The sequence below is a fragment of the Pristis pectinata genome, chromosome 18 (assembly GCF_009764475.1).
Source record: "Pristis pectinata isolate sPriPec2 chromosome 18, sPriPec2.1.pri, whole genome shotgun sequence".
NCBI lineage: Eukaryota > Metazoa > Chordata > Chondrichthyes > Rhinopristiformes > Pristidae > Pristis > Pristis pectinata.
This window is the reverse complement of record NC_067422.1, coordinates 40,849,642-40,868,334: the sequence shown is the minus strand read 5'-3', so window position 1 is coordinate 40,868,334 and position 18,693 is coordinate 40,849,642.

The window sequence follows — 18,693 nt, the reverse complement described above, 5'->3', positions numbered from 1 at the left end:
AGTTGTCGTCAGCCTGTTGTAGGAAAGACCCTATCAAGCTGGAGATGGTGCAGAAGAGATTTACGAGGACGCTGCTGGGACAAGAGGGCCTGAGTCACAGGGAGAGGTTGGACACGCTGGCACTTTATTCCCCGGAGCGCAGGGGAATGAGGGCTGACTTCATCGAAGTTGATAAAATCATGTGTGCCGTCATCTTCTATTCCCCCAGGGTTGGGGATTCCAAAGCTAGAGGGTACAGGCACAATATAAGAGGGGAGAAATTGAAAAGAGACCTGAGAATTACCCTCTTTACACAAAGGACGGTGAGTACCTGGAATGAGATGGCAGAGGAAGTTGTGTTCAACATTTAAGAGGGATTTGGACAAAGAAAGGGCTTGCAGGATTATGGGGCGAACGCGGACAACTGGTACCAGGAAGCAGGGTGTAGTGGTCGATATGGAACAGTTGGGTCTAAGGGCCTGTTTCCGTGCTGTAGTATTCTGTGACTCCAGGACTCCTGCATTCCGTTGATCTCAACCCTGCTCCTCCCTCAATCTCTCTCTCCCTCTCTCTCTCTCTTCCCAACTTCCCTCCTTCCTTATCGCTTCCCCAACGCTCCACGATCAATTGTGTTGCTCAGGGATCACTGGACGGTTCTGTGTTCTTTTAGCCACATCTGAAGGACTCGGATGAAAATGTTGATGGGTGGGATAGAAATTGTGCAAATGACACAGTAATTGGTGGCGTTGTGGGCAGTGTAGTCGGCTGTAAAAGAATGCAGCGGGATACAGATCAGTTGCAGAGAAAGGCGGAGAAATTGCAGATCAGGTTTAATCCGGGCAAGTGTGAGGTGTTGCACTTTGGGAGCTCAAGTGAAATGGGAAAGTACACAGTTAATGGCCAGAATCTTAACAGCACTAATGGACAGAGGGATTTGGAGTTCAAGGACATAGTTTCCTGAAAGTGGCCACGCAAGCAGATAAGGTGCTAAAGAAGGCGTAGGGCATGTTTAACTTCATCGATCGGGACAGTGAGTAAAATTGTTGGAAAGTCATGTTGCATGATTGAGTACTTCAAGGATGTGATGAAGTTCGTTGATGAAGGTAGGGATGTGGATTTTGTCTTCATGGATCTTTTGTAAGACGTTTTGGAAGGTCCCTCATTGTGGACTCATCAAGAAGATTATGATGTTTGCGATTCACGGTGACCTGGCCGTTTTGATTCAGAATTGGCTTTTCCACAGAAATCAGAGTGTAGTGGTCGATGGGACTTAATTTGTCTGGAAGTCCTTGTCAACTGGTGCTCCTCAGGGATTCGTCGACGAACCGATGCCGTTTGTGATATATCAAAATACACTGGATGAATATGTGGATCGGCAAGTAGACGGGAAAAAAATGGTGGTGTTGTGGATAGTGTAGAGGATTGCCAACGGATACATTGGGATACAGATCTGTTGCAGTGATTGTCGGAAGGTTGGCTGATGGAGTTTAATCCTGCAAATATGAGGCGCAGTATTTTGGGAGAACAAATGTAAAGAGACAAAACGTTGTGAATGGCAAGCCCCTTAACAATGTTGAAGTACAGAGGGATCTGCGTGTTCAAGTGCAGACCTTCCTGAAGTGGCTGCAGAGATTTATATGGTAATGACGAAGGCATGCGGCACACCAGCCTTCCGAGGCCTGGACATGGAATATAGGATGGAACCTGAAGGTGCAAGCCGCATTCAGTACCGTCTGTGCAATTCTGGTCACCACAGTGCAAGAGGGATGCGATTCTGCTTCCAAGAGAGCGGAGGAGATTCGCTGAGATTTTACCTGGATTGGAGGTTATGTCGAGAGATTGAATGGGCTGAGCTTGATCTGCGTACGTGGTGATCTGAAAGAGATTGTGAGAGGTACAGATAGGATCGATTTCGAAAATACTTGTTCCTATGTTGGCCTGTCGGAAAAAGATGTCATCGGTTGAAGGTGACTGGAAGAGCTTTGAAATGGGATCTGATTGGACAGAATTTTACATAGATTTGTCTATGTCATCAATAAAACAATTTGACCCCGCATAATTCCCAAAGTGTCTGTCACCAGAGTCTGAATCATCCATTGCAGCCGTCGCTTTCGCAGTAACGTCAGAGTAAATGACTCAAAGTTCCCAAGTTTTTCTCTCCATCCTCTCATCCACAGAAAGGATTATTCTGAATCTTTCACTTTGAGGGAACAGTTCAAAGTCAACTGAATTCCGGACCACATGTCCGGACACCATTGGTCCTTCAAAGAACTCCGTGACCCAATTGGTCCATCTAACTGTGCGGTATTAATTTGTTTTTTTGCCGAAGTACAGTAAAAGAACTTGTCTTGCACACCGTTCATACAGATCAATTCAGTACAGCAGTGTCTGGAGGTAGTACAAGGTAAAACAATGACTGAATGCAGAATAAAGTCTTATAGTTACAGAAAAAGTGCAGTGCAGGTACACAAAGAGGTGGAAGGCCATAGCGAGGTAGACTGTAAGGTGGAGAGTCCATCGAATCGTACGTGGGAACCGTTCAATAGTCTTATACCAGTGGGATAGAAGCTGCCCTTGAGCCTGGTGGTACGTGCTTTCAGGCTTTTGTATCTTCTGCCCGATGGGAGGGGGCAGAGGATAGAATGCCCCGGGTGCGTGGGAGTAAATCCTGGACTTCAGCACGCTTTTGTCTCGGTCATTTTACGTGTTACTCCAGCCATCCTGATTCAAAGGGGTTAACCGCAGGTGTTTGTTCAGTGAGTGTAATTAACGTCAGTCTGCACGGAGTCCGATTGTGTCACCGGGGTTTTCCCCACTGCTTTTAAAATCTGTTGCTTTCGATGAAGTCTCACAGTGTCAGTGGGAGCAGCCCCTCCGTCACTGACAGAGAGAAGCAGCTGCACAGCCGAAGAAGGTAATTCGGGAGCTGCGAGCAATCATGTGGGATGTTACATGAACGGATGGAATCTGTAAATAGTAGACTGTGAAGTTGTGGTCACCGATTGGAATCTGGGAACAGTGGAGTGAGGTGTTGTAAGAATGAGTCGGGATCTGGAAACAGGAGAGTGGAAAGTTACACCAATGGGTCGGGGTGTCTACTGGGCTGCGGAATATATTTTATATGATGCTGCTTGGATAACAGTAGACGTTCGAATCACTCATTTACTCTGGACAATTCAGCCCGTCTACTATCCCCTCCTCGCTCTTGTTGTTGTTCCAGGTAAGTGCCTGTCCAACGACTTGCCCAACAAACAGGTGAGAAGCAGTGGGCACGGGGTCCTGTAATGTGGTCTGGTGAGTGGATTGTTCATTACGTGTGCCGGTTAATAAAGCGGAACGTCCTCACTAACTGAGCTGAGGTTGAAGGAGATGCCATACATTGTCCTGGTCCGTGTGCGGGGATCAACGCCTTGAATGGCGTTCATCATTGTTTTATTTATCCTTCGTTTCTCGATGATATCTTCTCAAATTGCTGACACGTCCCCAACTACATTTATTTGTTCGATAAACCATTGCTATTTGCACTGCCGTTCCTGTAATTCACACTCTCCTCACTGCTGCCGTCTCTGGTGATCCCAGCAATCTGAAACCTCTGGTGGTTTCGCACAGCCCCAATCCCCCTGCCGGGCACTACGTCCTGCTGAATCAGACTGCTCCGCCGGGGACCTGGGGAAATGTCACCACAATCTCCAGTATAGCTTCGTCATGTTCCAAAGAAGCAGCAGGTGGCGGCCCCGACACACAGACGCTCGAGGGACAACCCAGGGCTGATTCACCCACAACTAACATAAAGTCTCGGTAGAAAAAGCAGGAAGAGTAACCGTCTCTCCAAACCACACTCACCCCGGTTCACAGCAAAATGATCAGCGACGCTGTCACAGAGCACTGAGCAATGATCGTGATCAGGAGCGTCGGCTGATTCCACATACTCACCAGGTCAATATATCACCTCTCCGTCAACCGAAGCTCAGATACTGAAAGTTTGATCTTCATGAACTGGAACACGTAATGAATTGTTCATTCGTCAGGCATCTTTCCCGGACCACGGAACCACCGCTTCTCACCTGTCTGTTGGTTGAGGTGATGCCGTTATTTTCCAGTTGCTGGTTGATTTCACTGATCTGTAATTCCGGTCTCCACAGACAATCCCGGTGTCGGGTACAACCACTTCCAACTCCGATTCCGAGAACAGGATTCTATATTTGATTCCACCTTCTGTGAATCTGCTGACGTTGCTCCGAGCCCGTTGTCATGTTTGTGTTTATTTCCCTCCTCACAGTGAACGTACTGACGATTGTGGTCCTGTCGTGGGGAAAGTGCGGTCTCTCCAAAGGCGTCACTCTCTACCTGGTGGCCATTGAAACGGCGGATCTACTGGTCGTTGTCCTCGACCTGATACGGAGGCAGATTCCGATTGCTTATAATGAAGAGTTTGGTTTCGTGTAGTACATCCCCATGTGTAATATCCACGCCGTCCTGCTTTACGCAGCCACCGACTGTTCTGTCTGGTTCACCGTCGCTTTCACTTTTGATCGGTTTGTGGCCATTCGTTGCCAAAAGCTGAAAGCGAAATTTTGCACCGAGAAAACGGCGGCTGTGGTTCTGGGGACGGTGACCGTGCTGAGCTGTTTAAAGAACATTTTCTGGTACTTTCTGCTATCAGGAGAATACTGGGTAGGGTATTTTCCTTGGTTTTACCAGGGTAGAGGCGATGTTGAGTTCTTAGTGGTTTCGAACGCAGAGGAGTTCGTCCATTACCTCCTCACGCCCGTGATCCTATTTGTCCTCATTCTCCTGCTCAATGCTTTGACCATCAGACACGTTTTAGTGGCGAGCATAGCCCGAAGGAGACTCCGGGGTCACAGCAGTGGGGAGAGTTCCAGAGACCCGGAGATGGAGAGCCGTAGAAAATCCTTCACTTTACTGTTGGTTGGGTCGGGGAATTTCATCATTTTGTGGGCGCTGTTTACGGTGAATTCTGTGTGTTTCCGATTGTGGTTCATTTCTGCGGCTGTGCATCCACCTGATACCATAAGTGAACTGGGTTGCATGCTGCAGCTCCTGAGCTGCTGTACAAACAGTGCTAAGTGTGACCCAGACTTTTCAGGGAGCAGCTGAAGGAGCTGGTGAAATCTCCCCTTACTCTCCTTGTGAGATGCCGCTGCCCCGCCTGAACCGACTCAGACGTGGAAGGGTGTAGGGGAGGGTGGGGATGTCGGAGTCTGGGTGGGGTGTAGGGGAGGGAGTGGGGTGAAGGATACGGGAGGGGTATAGGCGAGGGAGAGGTTACACAGACTGGGAAAGGTGCAGTGGAGGGAGGGCGTGACGGAGACCGTGAAGAGTGTACTGGAGGGAGGGGTGACGGAGATGTTGAGGAGTGTAGGGGAGGGAGGGGACGCCGGAGACGGGGAATGGTGTCGGGAGGGAGTGCGTGACGGAGAGGGGGAGGTGTGTAGTGGAGGGAGGAGGTGACGGAGACGGGGAAGGGTGCAGGGGAGGGCGGAATAGAGGTGGGCTGGAGACGCGGTGTGGCGAACCGATATCTTTGGAACAGGGATCCCTTGGGGTTGTCCACCCGGACGGACGGAGGGGGGGGGGGTGAGAGGGGGAGAAAGAAAGGGGAGGGGAAGAAATGGGAGAGAGGGGGAAAGGGAAGGAGAGAGACGGGAAAGAGAGAGGGGTGAGACGGGGAAGAAGGAGGGAGAGAGAGAGGGAAGGAGGGGGAAGGGGAGAGAGAGTCTGAGAGAGAGGGGAGATAGGGGAGAGGTGAGAAAGAGGAGAGAGGGGAGAGAGAGGTAGGAGAGAGGGAGAGAGCGATAGAGGGGGAGACGGGAAGAGAGTGGTGAGAGACGGGTAGTTGATCGCAGGACGGTGAGGCCCACGTCAGTTCCACCCCGCATCATCCTCGGACCCTCCGACATGCGCAGAGGTGGCATTAATCGGGCGGGAGCCCCTCCCTCGAGGGAGGAGGGTATGCTAGATGCTCCCTCCACCCCTACCCTCCCAGACCCCAGTGTCTCCCTCCCTCCCTGCACCTCGCCCCCACGCAACTTCTAATAGGGGAAGGGGGGCGACTGTCCCTCGGTTCCACGGATACGCTCCCGTCGGATCAGGTGACCTCAGAGCACGGACTGTCCGCAGCTGGAGGTCAGAAGGCAGAGGTCAGAGGGGCGTCCGGAGAGAGGCTGTGAGGGTGAGACGGAGACGTGGGGGGGGGGGGGGGGTTGTGCGTGGTGAGGCGCGGATCTTACCCTGAACACACCCCCTCAAGGAGCAGCAGTTGCTCGGGGTATCACTGCAGGAAGCTCAGGGCCAATGTGGTATCGTGCTGTGCACTGAGAGTGAACACAATAGACCAACACCCCGTCCTCCTGCGGAGTGTGTGGGGGAGCGAGAGAGAGCGGGGTCAGTCGGATCCAGGGATCACTTGCCGGCAGAGCAGCGCTCCACAACACTCCAACACCACCCACAGCACCCAGAGCTCCAACGCCCCACAACACCCCAACACCACCCACATCACCCCAACCTCCAACACCTCCCACAACACCCCAACACCTCCATCAATGCCCACAACACCCCAATAGTTCCGACTACACCACGACAGCTCCCACAACACGCCAACACCTCCATCACTGACCACAACACCCCAATATCTCCAGCACCGCCCACAACACCCAACACCTCCAACACCGCCCACAACACCCCAACACCTCCAAAACCGCCCACAACAACCTAACACCTCCAAAACCGCCCACAACACCCCATCACCTCCAACACCGCCCACAACACCCCATCACCTCCAACACCGCCCACAACACGCCGACACATCCAACACCGCCCACAACACCCGAACACCTCCAACACTGCCAACAACAACCCAAGGCCTCCATTATCACCGTCTTGTATGCCGTTAAATGTGTTGTAATGCCGCAGCAGAGCATTGCAAAGTCATAAAACTACGATAAATTATAAAATAAATAAGTAATATAAAATAATCAACAAACAGGTAGTGTTCATGGACCTTTCAGAAATCTGATGGTTTTGGGGAAGAAGCGGTTCCTGTATCGTTGATTGAGGGTCTTATTGCTCTGTGATGGCAGCAAAAAAGAACGCCATTTCTCCAGATGGTGAGGCTGCTTAATTGATGGATACCGCATTCCTGAGGCACCCCCTCTTGAAGATATACTCGATGGTAGGGAGAGTTGTGCCGGTGATGGAGCTGGCCGACTCCACAGCCCTCTGCATCCTCTATCGATCCTGGACATTGGAGCCTCCAGACCAACAAACAGTCAGAATACTCTCCACTGTACATCTGTAGAAATTTAAAATCTCTTAGATGTCATCCGAAATCTCCTCAAACTTCAATCGACGTAGAGCCGCTGGCATGGCTTCGTGATTGCAATAAAATCCACCGAACCTGCTCTCCCTGGTACATAGTTGTAAGAATAATAGAGCTGTATTAACGGGGGAATTTTAATTTCTCCAATATTCCTCAGTCCTAAACTTGAACTGTCTAATTTGGGGGGAATTAGACATTGTCCTGCAGACGTCCCTTGGCTAAGACTGTTTGAAGGGAGGTTTTGAAGATGTGATGTCAAGTGTCCGGGAGCAACATGTTCCTGTTAGGGGGAAGGGTAAATCTGGCAAGTTTAGGGAACCCTGGCTGACGAAAGATATTGACGTTCTCGTCAAGAAAAGGAAGGAAGCATACATTAGGTTCAGGACGTCTGGTTCAATCGAATCCCTTGATGACTACGAGAAGATTGATATACTTCAGAAGCAAATCAGGACAGCAAAGAGAGGGTATGAAATAGATCGGGCAGTTAGGTTTAAGGAAAATTCCAAGAGGTTCTCCCGCTATGTTAAAAAAGAGTGACTTGGGGGAGAACAGATCCCTCAGAGACGGGCTCTGAGGCCGCGAATGTCTTGAGCCGCATGACATGGGTGGGAATTTTCAGGAACATTTCTCTTCTCTGTTTACTGCAGAGAAAATCGTTGTTGCTGAGGGGATGAGGGAAACAGGTGGAAATGGGTTCGAGAGCATTCATGTGACCAGGGAGGAGGTATTTGCAGCCTTACAGCGCATGAAGGTGAATAAATCCACAGGCCTGACAGAGAGCATCCTCAGACTTTGCTGAAGGCTAGAACAGAAATTGCGGAAGCCCTTGGGCAGATATTTGCTTCATCGTTAGCCACCCACCGTGAAGTTACGAAGACCGGAAAGTGGCCAATGATGTTCTGTTGTTTAAAGAATGTAGCACGGACAAACCAGGGTGGCTAGGGGAGTGTAGGTTCCTACAGAGGTGAGAAGGGACGCGAATGTGTTGGGCCGCATGAGAAATTTAACGAAGACTTCTCCTCTATATTTATTGCGGAGAAAATCATGGTTTTCTCCGGAGAAAATCAGTGAACTCCACGCAGTTCATTCAGATCAATTCACTTCAACAGGTATTTTGAGGGAGTACAGGACAAAACAATAACAATGCAGAATAAAGTGTTACAGTTACAGTGAAAGTGCAGTGGAGATAAACAAAGAGGTGGAAGATCATAACGAGGTAGATTGGAAGGTGAAGATTCGATCCATTCGTACGTGGGAACCGTTCAATAGTCTCACAACAGCGGGATAGAAGCTGTCCTTGAGCCCGGTGGTATGTGCTTTTGTATCTTCTGCCGGATGGGAGGGGGAGGGGAGAGAATGTCTCGGGTGGTTGGGTATAAATCCTGGACATCAGCGCGCTTTGTCTCCGTCATGTTATGCGTTGTTCTAGCCGTCCGGATACAAAGGGGTTAACTGCAGATGTTTGTTCACTGAGCGTAATTAACGTCAGTGAGCAAGGATACCGATTGTGTCACCAAGGTTTTCCCCACTGCTTTTAACATCTGTTCCTTTCGATGAAGTCTCACAGTGTCAGTAGGAGCAGCCCCTCCGTCACTGACAGAGAGTAGCAGCTGCACAGTGGAAGAAGATAATTCGGGAGCAGCGAACAATCATGTAGGATGTTACATGAACGGATGGAATCTGTAAATTATAGACTGCGAAGTTGTGGTCACCGATTGGAATCTGGGAACAGTGGAGTGAGGTGTTACAGGAATGGGTCTGGATCTGGAAGCAGGTGGGTGGGATGTTACCGCGATGAGGCGGGGTGTATTCCCATATGCTGACGACATTTTATCGGATGCTGCTTGGTTAACAGTAGAACATCGGATCCATTATTTCCTCCTGACAATTCTGCCCGTCTACTGTCCCATCCTCGCTCTGGTTGCTGTTCCAGGTAAGTCCCTGTCCAACGACTCGACCAACAAACAGGTGAGAAGCAGTGGTCACGGGGACCGGTGAAAAGGTCTGGTGGGTGGACTGTTCATGACGTGTTCTGGTTAACAAACCGCAAGGTCCTCACTAACTGAGCTCCGGTTTGGGAGATGCCAGACACAGACCCGATACGTGTGCGGGGAACAACGCCTTGAATGGCGTTTACTTCCGTGTTATTTATCCTTCGTTTCTCGATGATATCTTCTCATATTGCTGACACGTCCCCAACTACATTTATTTGTTCGATAAACCATTGCTATCTGCACTGCCGTTCCTGTAATTCACGCTCTCCTCACTGCTGCCGTGTCTGGTGATCCGAGCTGTCGGAACTCTCTGCGGCAATCAGTGAACTGATATTGTTGCATTGGTCATGGTCTAATTTCAATCTGAAACCTCTGGTCCATTCCCACCGCAACCATCCCACTGCCGTGTACTAGGTGCGGCTGAATCAGACTGATCCACCAGGGACCTATGCAAATTTCACCACAGTCTCCAGTGTGGCGGTGTCATGTTCCCAACCAGTAGCAGGTGGCGGCCCCGACACACTGACGCTGGCTCACAGGGTAATAAATAGAGGGAGAATCCCGGCCTGATTCACCCACAACTGACATAAAGTTCGCTGCATAAAGAGCAGGAAGAGTGACCGTGTCTCCAACTCACACAGCCCCCCGTTCACCACAAAATGATCAGCGACGCTGTCACAGAGCACAGATCATGATCAGGAGCGTCGGCTGATTCCGCGTACTAACCAGGTCAACATATCACCTCTCCGTCAACGGAAGCTCAGATACTGAGAGTTTGATCTTCATGATCTGCATCGCGTAATGAATTGTTCACTCGTCAGGCATATTCACCGGATCACGGAACCACTGCTTCTCACCTCTTTGTCGAGGTGATGCCGTTATTTTCCAGTTACTGGTTGAGTTCACTGATCTATAATCCCTGTCTCCAGCAGATAACCCCGGTATCGGGTACAACCACCTCCAACTCTGAATCCAAGAACAAGTCTCTACATTTAATTTCCCGCTCTGTGAATCCGCTGACGTTGCTACATGCCCGGTGTCATGTGTGTGCTTATTTCCCTCCTCACAGTGAACTTGCTGGCGATTGTGGTCCTGTCGTGGGGGAAGTGCGGTCTCTCCAAAGGCGTCAATCTCTACCTGGTGGCCATGGCAACGGCGGATCTCCTGGTCGTTATCCTCGACCTGATACTGAGGTAGATTCCGATTGTTTATTCGGAAGCGTTTGGTTTCCTGTGGTACATCCCCGTGTGTAATATCCACGCCGTCCTGCTTTACGCTGCGACCGACTGTTCTGTCTGGTTCACCGTCGCTTTCACCTTTGATCGGTTTGTGGTCATTCGTTGTCAGAAGCTGAAAGCGAAATATCGCAGCGAGAGAACGGCGGCTGTGGTTCTATGGACGGTGACCGCGCTGAGCCGTTTGAATAACATTTTCTGGTATTTCATGCCAGTGTGTTTGTGTGAGTATTAGTGTGTTTTTGTGAGTATTAGTGTCTTGTTGTAATCGTTAGTTTATTGTGCTAGTGTATGTTTTTGTTAGTTTTAGTGTGTTTTTCTGAAAGTTAGCCTGTTTTTGTGAGCGTTCGTGAGTTTTGTTTCTTTTAGAGTGTTTTTGCGCTAGTGTTTGTTCTTGTTAGTATTATTGTGTTTTTGTAAGTTTTAGTGTGTGTTTGTTAGTATTGGTGCGATTTTGTGAGTATTAGTGTGTATTTGTGAGTGTATTTGTGTGCATTACTGCGCTTTGTGAGTTTTAGAGTATTTTTGTGACAGTGTGTGTTTTGTGAGTATTACTGTGTTGTGTCAGCATTAGTGTGTTTTTATTAGGTTTAGAGTGTTTTTGTGCTAGTGTGTATTTTTGTGAGCATTGTTGTGTTTTGTGAGGATCAGTGCGTTTTTGTTATTCTTAGAGTGTTTTGTGGTAGGATGTGTTCTTGGGAGTTGTAGTGTGCTTTTGAGAGTATCAGTGTTTTTGTGAGTATTCGAGTTTATTTGTAAGGATTGGTGTGCTTTGGTGAGTTCCAGGGTATTTTGTGATAGTGTGTGTTTTTGTGCGTTTTAGTGTGTTCTTGTTAGTATTAGTGCGTTTTTGTGAATATTAGCGTGAATTTGTTAGAGCGTAGTTTTGTCTATTAGTGTGTTTATGTGAGTTTTAGGGTATTTATGTGACAATATTTGCTTTTGTGAGTATTACTGCGTTTTTGTCAGTGTTAGTATTTTTTGTGAGGTTTAGAGTGTTTTTGTGAGTATTTGAGTGTATTTGTAAGGATTAGTGTGTTTTTGTGAGTTTCAGGGTATTTTTGTGATAGGATGTGTTTTTGTCAGTTTAGTGTGTTTTTGTGTATTAGTAGTGTGTATTTGTGAGTATTAGAAATGTGAATTAGTGTGTTTTCGTGAGTTTTAGAGTATTTTTATGACATTGTGTTTTTGTGAGCATTATTGCGTTTTTGTCAGTATTAGTGTTCTTTTGATAGGCTTAGAGTGTTTTTGTGCTAATGTGTGCTTTTTGAGCATTATTGTGTTTTGTGTGCATCACTTTGTTTTTGTTACTTAGAGTGCGTTTTCTCAAGTATGTGTTTTTGGGAATTCTACTGTGTTTGTGTGAGTTTTAGTGTGTTTTTGTGTGTATTAGTGTCCTTGTGCGCGTTAGTGTTTATTGTGCTAGTGTGTGTTTTGTGAGTATTACTGTATTTTGTCAGTATTAGTGTGTTTCTGTTAGGTTTAGAGTGTTTTTGCGCTAGTGTGTGTTTTTGTGAACATTGTTGTGTTTTGTAAGTATCAGTGTGTATTTGTTATTCTTAGAGTGTTTTGTGGTAGGATGTGGTCTTGGGAGTTATAGTGTGCTTTTGTGAGTATCAGATTGTTTTTCTGAGTATTCGAGTTTATTTGTAAGGATTAGTGTGTTTTTGTGAGTTTTAGGGTATTTTGTGATAGTGTGAGTTTTTGTTCGTAATAGTGCGTTTTTGTCAGTATTAGTGTGTGTTAGTGAGTACTACAGTGTGCTTGTGTAGATTAGTGTGTTTAAGTGTGTTTTAGATTATTTTTATGACAGTGTGTGGTTTTGTGAGTATTACTGTCTTTTTGTTAGTCTTAGTATGCTTTTGTTAGGTTTAGAGTGTTTTGTGAGTATTAGAGTGTATTTGTAAGGATTAGTGTGTTTTTGTGAGTTTTAGGGTATTTTTGTGCTGGGTGTGTTTTTGTGAGTTTTAGTGTGTTCTTGTTAGTTTTAGAGCTTTTTTGTGAGTACTAGCGTGTATTTGTGGGTATTAGAGCGTACATGTGTTTATTAGAGTGTTTATGTGAGTTTTGGGGTATTTATGTGACAATGTTTGTTTTTATGAGTATTATAGTGTTTTTGTCAGTATTAGTGGTTTTATGTGGGTTTTAGGGTATTTTTGTGAGAGGATGTGTTTTTGTGAGTTTTAGTGTGTTTTTGTGAGTTATTAGTGTGTATTTGTGCGTATTAGAAATGTGAATTAGTGTGTTTTCGTGAGTTTTAGAGTATTTTTGTGTCAATGTGTGTTTTTGTGAGTATTACTGTGTTTTTGTTAGTATTAGTATGTTTTTGTTAGGTGTAGTGTATTTTTTGAGTATTAGAGTGTAGTTGTAAGGATTAGTGTGTTCTTGTGAGTTTTAGGGTATCTTTGGGAAAGGGTGTGTTTTTTCTGAATTTTAGTGTGTTCTTGTTAGTATTAGTGCGTTTTGGTGAGTATTAGCGTGTATTTGTGAGTATTAGAGCGTATTTGTTTGCATTAGTGTGTTTATGTAAGTTTTAGAGTATTTATGTGACAATTTTTTATGGGTTTTATGTGTTTTTGTCAGTACTAGTATGTTTTTGTTAGGTTCAGAGTGTTTTTGTGCTGGTGTGTGTTTTTGTTACTTCTGGTGTGTCTTTCTGAGTTATTAGTGTGTATTTGTATTAGAAATCTGAATTACTGTGTTTTCGTGAGTTTTAGAGTATTTTTGTAACAGAGTGTTTTTGTGAGTATTATTGGGTTTTTGTCAGTGTTAGTGTGTTTTGATAGGTTTAGAGTGCATTTGTCCTAATGTATCCTCAAAATGCTCAAAAGCAATATTGTGTTTTGTTAATATCAGTGTGTTTTTGTGACTTAGAGTGCGTTTGTTCAAGTATGTGTTTCTTGGAGTTTTAGTGTGTTTGTGTGAACTTAGTGTGCATTTGTGGGTATTGGTTTCCTTGTGAGTGTTAGTGTTTATTGTGACAGTGTGTGTTTTGTGAGTATAACTGTGCTTTGTCAGTATTACTGTTTTGTCAGGTGTAGAGTGTTTTGTGCTAGTGTGTGTTTTAATGAGCAATGTTGTGTTTTGTAAGTATCAGTGTGTTTTTGTTATTCAGAGTGCTTTTGTGAGTATCAGTGTTTTGTATTCGAGTTTATTTGTAAGGATTAGTGTGCTTTTGTGTGTTTTAGGGTATTTTTGTGATAGTGTGTGTTTTTGTGAGCTTTAGTGTGTTTTTGTTCATATTAGTGCGTATTTGTCAGTATTAGTGTGTGTTAGTGAGTACCAGACTGTGCTTGTAAGCATTAGTGTGTTTAAGTCAGTTTTAGAGTATTTTCGTCACTGTGTTTGGTTTTGTGAGTATTGTCGTGTTTTTGTTAGTATTACTATGTTCTTGTTAGGTTTAGTGTGTTTTTGTACTGGTGTGTGATGTTTGAGCATTGTGTTTTGTAAGTATCCGAGTGTTTTTGTTATTCTTAGAGTGTATTTGTGTTAGGATGAGTTCTTGGGAGTTATAGTGTGCTTTTCTGAGAATTATAGTGTTTTTATGAGTATACAAATTTTTTTGTAAGGATTAGAGTGCTTTTGTGTGTTTTAGGGTATCTTTGTGATAGTTTGTGTGTTTGTGAGTTTTAGAATGTTTTTGTTCGTATTAGTGCTTTTTTGTCAGTATTAGTGTGTGTCAGTGAGTATTAGAGTGTGCTTGTGAGCATTACTGTGATTAAGTCAGTTTTAGAGTATTTTCGTCGCAGTGTGTGGTTTTGTATTACCGTATTTTTGTCAGTATTAGTATTTTTTTAGGTTTAGAGTGTTTTTGTGAATATTAGAGTGTATTTGTAAGGATTAGTCCGTTTTTGAGAGTTTTAGGGTATTTTTGTGATAGTGTGTGTTTTTGTGAGTTTTAGTGCGTTTTTGTTCTTATTAGTGCGTTTCTGTTAGCATCAGTGTGTGTCAGTGAGCATTAGAGTGTGCTTGTGAGCATTAGTGTGTTTAAGTGAGTTTTAGAGTATTTTCTTGACAGTGTGTGGTTTTGTGAGTATTACTGTGTCTTGTCAGTATTAGTGTGTTTTTGTTAGGTTTAGAGTGTTTTGTGGTAGGATGTGTTCTTGGCAGTTATAGGGTGCTTTTGTGAGTATGAGAGTGTTTTTGCGAGTATTCGAGTTTATTTGTAAGGATTAGTGTGCTTTTGTGTGTTTTAGGGTATTTTTGTGATAGTGTGTGTTTTTGTGAGTTTTAGTGTGTTTTTGTTCGAATTAGTGCGTCTTTGTCAGTATTAGTGTGTGTCAGTGAGTATTAGAGTGTGCTTGTGTGCATTAGTTTGTTTAAGTGAGTTTTAGAGTATTTTTGTGACAGTGTGTAGTTTTGTGAGTAATACTGTGTTTTTGTTAGTATTACTATGTTCTTGTTAGGTTTAGAGTGTTTTTGTGAGTATTAGAGTGTATTTGTACGAATTAGTCTGTTTTTGTGAGTTTTAGTTTTTTGTGTAATATTAGTGTGTATTTGTGTGTATTAGCAATGTGAATTAGTCTGTTTTCATGAGTTTTAGTGTGTGTTTGTTCGTTTTGGTGCGTTTCTGTCAGTATTAGTGTATTTGTGAGTGTTAGGGTCTATTGTATGCATTAGTGTGTTTTTTTTAGTTTTAGCGTATTTTTGACAATGTGTGTTTTTGTGAGTATTACTGTTTTTGTCAGTATTAATTTTTTTGTTAGATTTAGGATGTTTTTGTGCTAGTGTGCGTTTCTGTGAGCATTATTGTGTTCTGTGAGTATCACTGTGTTTTTGATAGTCTTAGAGTGTTTTTGATCAAGTATGTATTTTTGGAAGTTTTAGTGTGTGTGTTACTATTAGTGTAGTTTTGTGGGTGTTAGTGTCTTGTTATGAGTGTGAGAGTTTATTGTGCTAGTGTGTGTTTTGTGTATATTTCTGTGCGTTTGTTACTATTAGAGTATGTCCTGACTATTAGTGTCTTCCTTGAGTATTAATGTGTTGTCTGAGTATTAGTGTCTTTTTTGAGTATTAGTGTGTTTTTGTGAGTAATATTGTGTTCGAGAGAGTTTTGGCGCTAGTTTGTGTTTTTGTTAGTATTAGTGTTTTTTTGTGAATTTTAGAGTGTTTTGTGATAGTGTGTGTATTGGAGAATAGTAGTATGTTTTGGGAGAACTAGTGACAGACCCATCCCCACCAGTACTGACCCCAGAGTTAGACAGCGACAGACCCGTCCCTACCAGTAGTGTACTCCGGTGTTAAACAGTGACAGACCCGTCCCCACCGGTACTGTACCCCGGTGTTATACAGAGACAGGCTGTATTGTGGAGGGCCGAGCCTGTCACATGACAGCACGGCCCGGCGCTTGGTCGAAAGCCACACCTCTGTCAATCAAAGACTGGCTCCACCCCCACCCATTAGGGCACACCTGATGATTGGCTTCGGTGATCACCTTGGTACTGTGCCCAGGCCATTGGCCTGTTCGAACGACCTTGGCTGGGCCGCCCCCAGCCCTCCAGCACTATAAAGAGTGCTCCATGTGCTGGTTCTGTCTCTTTGTTTCCCCGGAGGAATCGTGAAACAACGCTGAAGAGACCATTGGTAAGAGTTTGCATTTCCACAGGTTTAGAAGCATCTTAAGCATCTTCTTGGGGGTGTGGAGCCGTGCGTGCGCTGAGTCAAGGGGTGGCGGGTAGCACAGTGTTTTACCTCGATTGTTTGTACCCAGTTTCTGTGTGTGTGTGTGTGTGTGTGTGTGTGTGTGTGTGTGTGTGTGTGTTTTACCCCTGTTGTGTTTTCCCCACGCTCGCTACCATCAGTGGGTGCCTGTGTGTGCTGCCCTCGTTTGCCTTTGTGAATAAAATCCTTCCTCGCCAGACTGTGTTTAGAGTCCATTACTTTCGAGACCTTGTACTTGTACTTGTCTCATTCGTGGGCTTCGCTTCAGCAGAAGTCGGTACTTCGAAACAGATAAGTTTTTTTTTAAATAAGGTTTTTAGAATATGGTTTTGTTTTATATGGTTCTTTTCTATAACTTTTATTTTATGTGAGTTTTCATCGGGAATAGTGGGGGCTGGACTGCGCAGGCACGTGACGTCAGCAGGTAACGCGCGTGCAGTTTAAAAAAGCAAACCACCATATCCAGCGGGCAGCGTCGGATCGGGCAGCTGAGTGAGAGGGAGCAGAGTGGTTGGGCTTTGGCTCAAGGGGCTTCGGTGTAAAGTGGTGAGGCAAGTGAGTAGCTGGTAAGTAGGTAAAGGCAAGGTTTATAAATCTGTTATAAATTTTTAAGTAGGAAAAACTAGGGGAAAAGTAAGAATTACTTCAGACGGAGGACATGGTGGGGTGCTGCAGCTGCCTGATGTGGGAACTCGTGGAACTTGCTGTGGTGCACGGTGACCACATCTGCAGTAAGTGCTTGAGGCTGGAGGAACTTCGGCTCAAAATTGATGAGCTGGAGTTGCAACTTCAAACACTGCTCAGCATCAGGGAGGGAGATAGTTTTGTATATACTGTACCTCAGGAAATGGTCACCCCCCCCCCTCCTTAAAGCAGGTACTTCTGGGGTCCAGGAAGCAGATAGAAGGGTGACTGTCAGGGGAGAGAAAAGGAAAAAGAAAACGAACAGGCAGACAGAGCAGAGGACCCCGGAGGCTGTTCCCCTCAATAACAGGTTTTCCGCTTTGGAAGCTGTTGAGGGGGATGGCTTGCAGGGGCCTAGCAGCAGTAGCCATGTCTCTGGCTGCTCAGAAGGGAAGGGAGGAGAAGAGGAAGGCAGCAGTGATGGGGGACTCGATAGTCAGGGAAACAGATAGGAGGTTCTGTGGCAGTGAGCATGAATCCCGGATGGTATGTTGCCTCCCAGGTGCCAGGGTCCGGAATGCCTCTGATTGGGTCCACAGGATTCTAGAGCGGGAGGAAGAATGGCCAGAAGTCGTGGTTCACGTGAGTACCAATGACATGAGGTCCTGAAAAGTGAGTTTAGGGAGCTAGGCAGAAGGCTGAACAGGACTTCAAGGGTAGCAATCTCGGGATTGCTGCCAGTGCCACGTGATAATGAAGGTATGAATAGGAGGAGGTGGCAAATAAATGCGTGGCTGAGAAGTTGGTGCAGGAGGGAGGGTTTTAGATTTTTGGATCATTGGGATCTCTTCTGGGGAAGATGGGACCTGTACAGAGAGGACGGGTTATACCTGAACCTGAAGGAGGCCAGGTTTGCTAGGGTGGTTCGGGAGGGTTTAATCTAGTTTGCAGGGGGAAGGGAACTGGAAGAGTAGGTCAGAGGAAGAACGGGATGGGAAAGGTCAGATCGAACAGGTAGTGAGGCTTTGAGGAAGGAGAAGCAGAGTACAGTCTATAAAATAAGGGAGTAAGGAATAAGGGAGATGAACTGAGAGCTTGGGACAACGATATTGTGGCTATTACAGGGACATGGCTGACATCAGGGCAGGAATATCTATTGAATATTCCTGGATTTCAGTGTTTTAAAAGGGATGGGGAGGGGGGAGAAGAGGAGGAGGGGTGGCGATACTGGTCAGGGACACTGCAGAAAGGGTTGATATTGTAGAAAGATCCTCTCTAGAGTCAATATGGGTGGAAGTTAGGAACAAGAAAGGAGCAGTTACTCTACTGGGAGTATTCTATAGACCCCCGGTAGCAGCAGGGATACTGAAGAGCAGATTGGGAGGCAGTTTTTGGAAAGATGAGAAAATAACAGGCTTATTATAATGGGAGACTTCAACTTCCCAAATATTGATTGGCACCTGCTTAGACAGGGCGGAGTTTGTTAAGTGTGTCCAGGAAAAATTCCTGACACAGTATGTTGACAGGCCAAATAGAGGGAATGCCATATTAGATCTAGTTTTAGGTAATGAACCAGACAGGTGACAGATTTATCGGTTGGTGATCATTTGGGGACAGCGACCACTGCTCCATAACCTTTGGTATTGTCATGGACAGGGATAGGAGCAAAGAGGGCGGCAAGATATTGAATTGGGGAAGGGCAAATTATGAGGCTAAAAGGTGAGAACTTGGGAGAGTAAATTGGGATGACATTTTTGAAGGGAAGTGTACTATAGAGATATGGTCGAAGTTCAGGGATCTCTTTTCAGGATGTTAGGGATAAATTTGTCCCGGTGAGGCAGAGAAGGAATGGCAGGGTGAA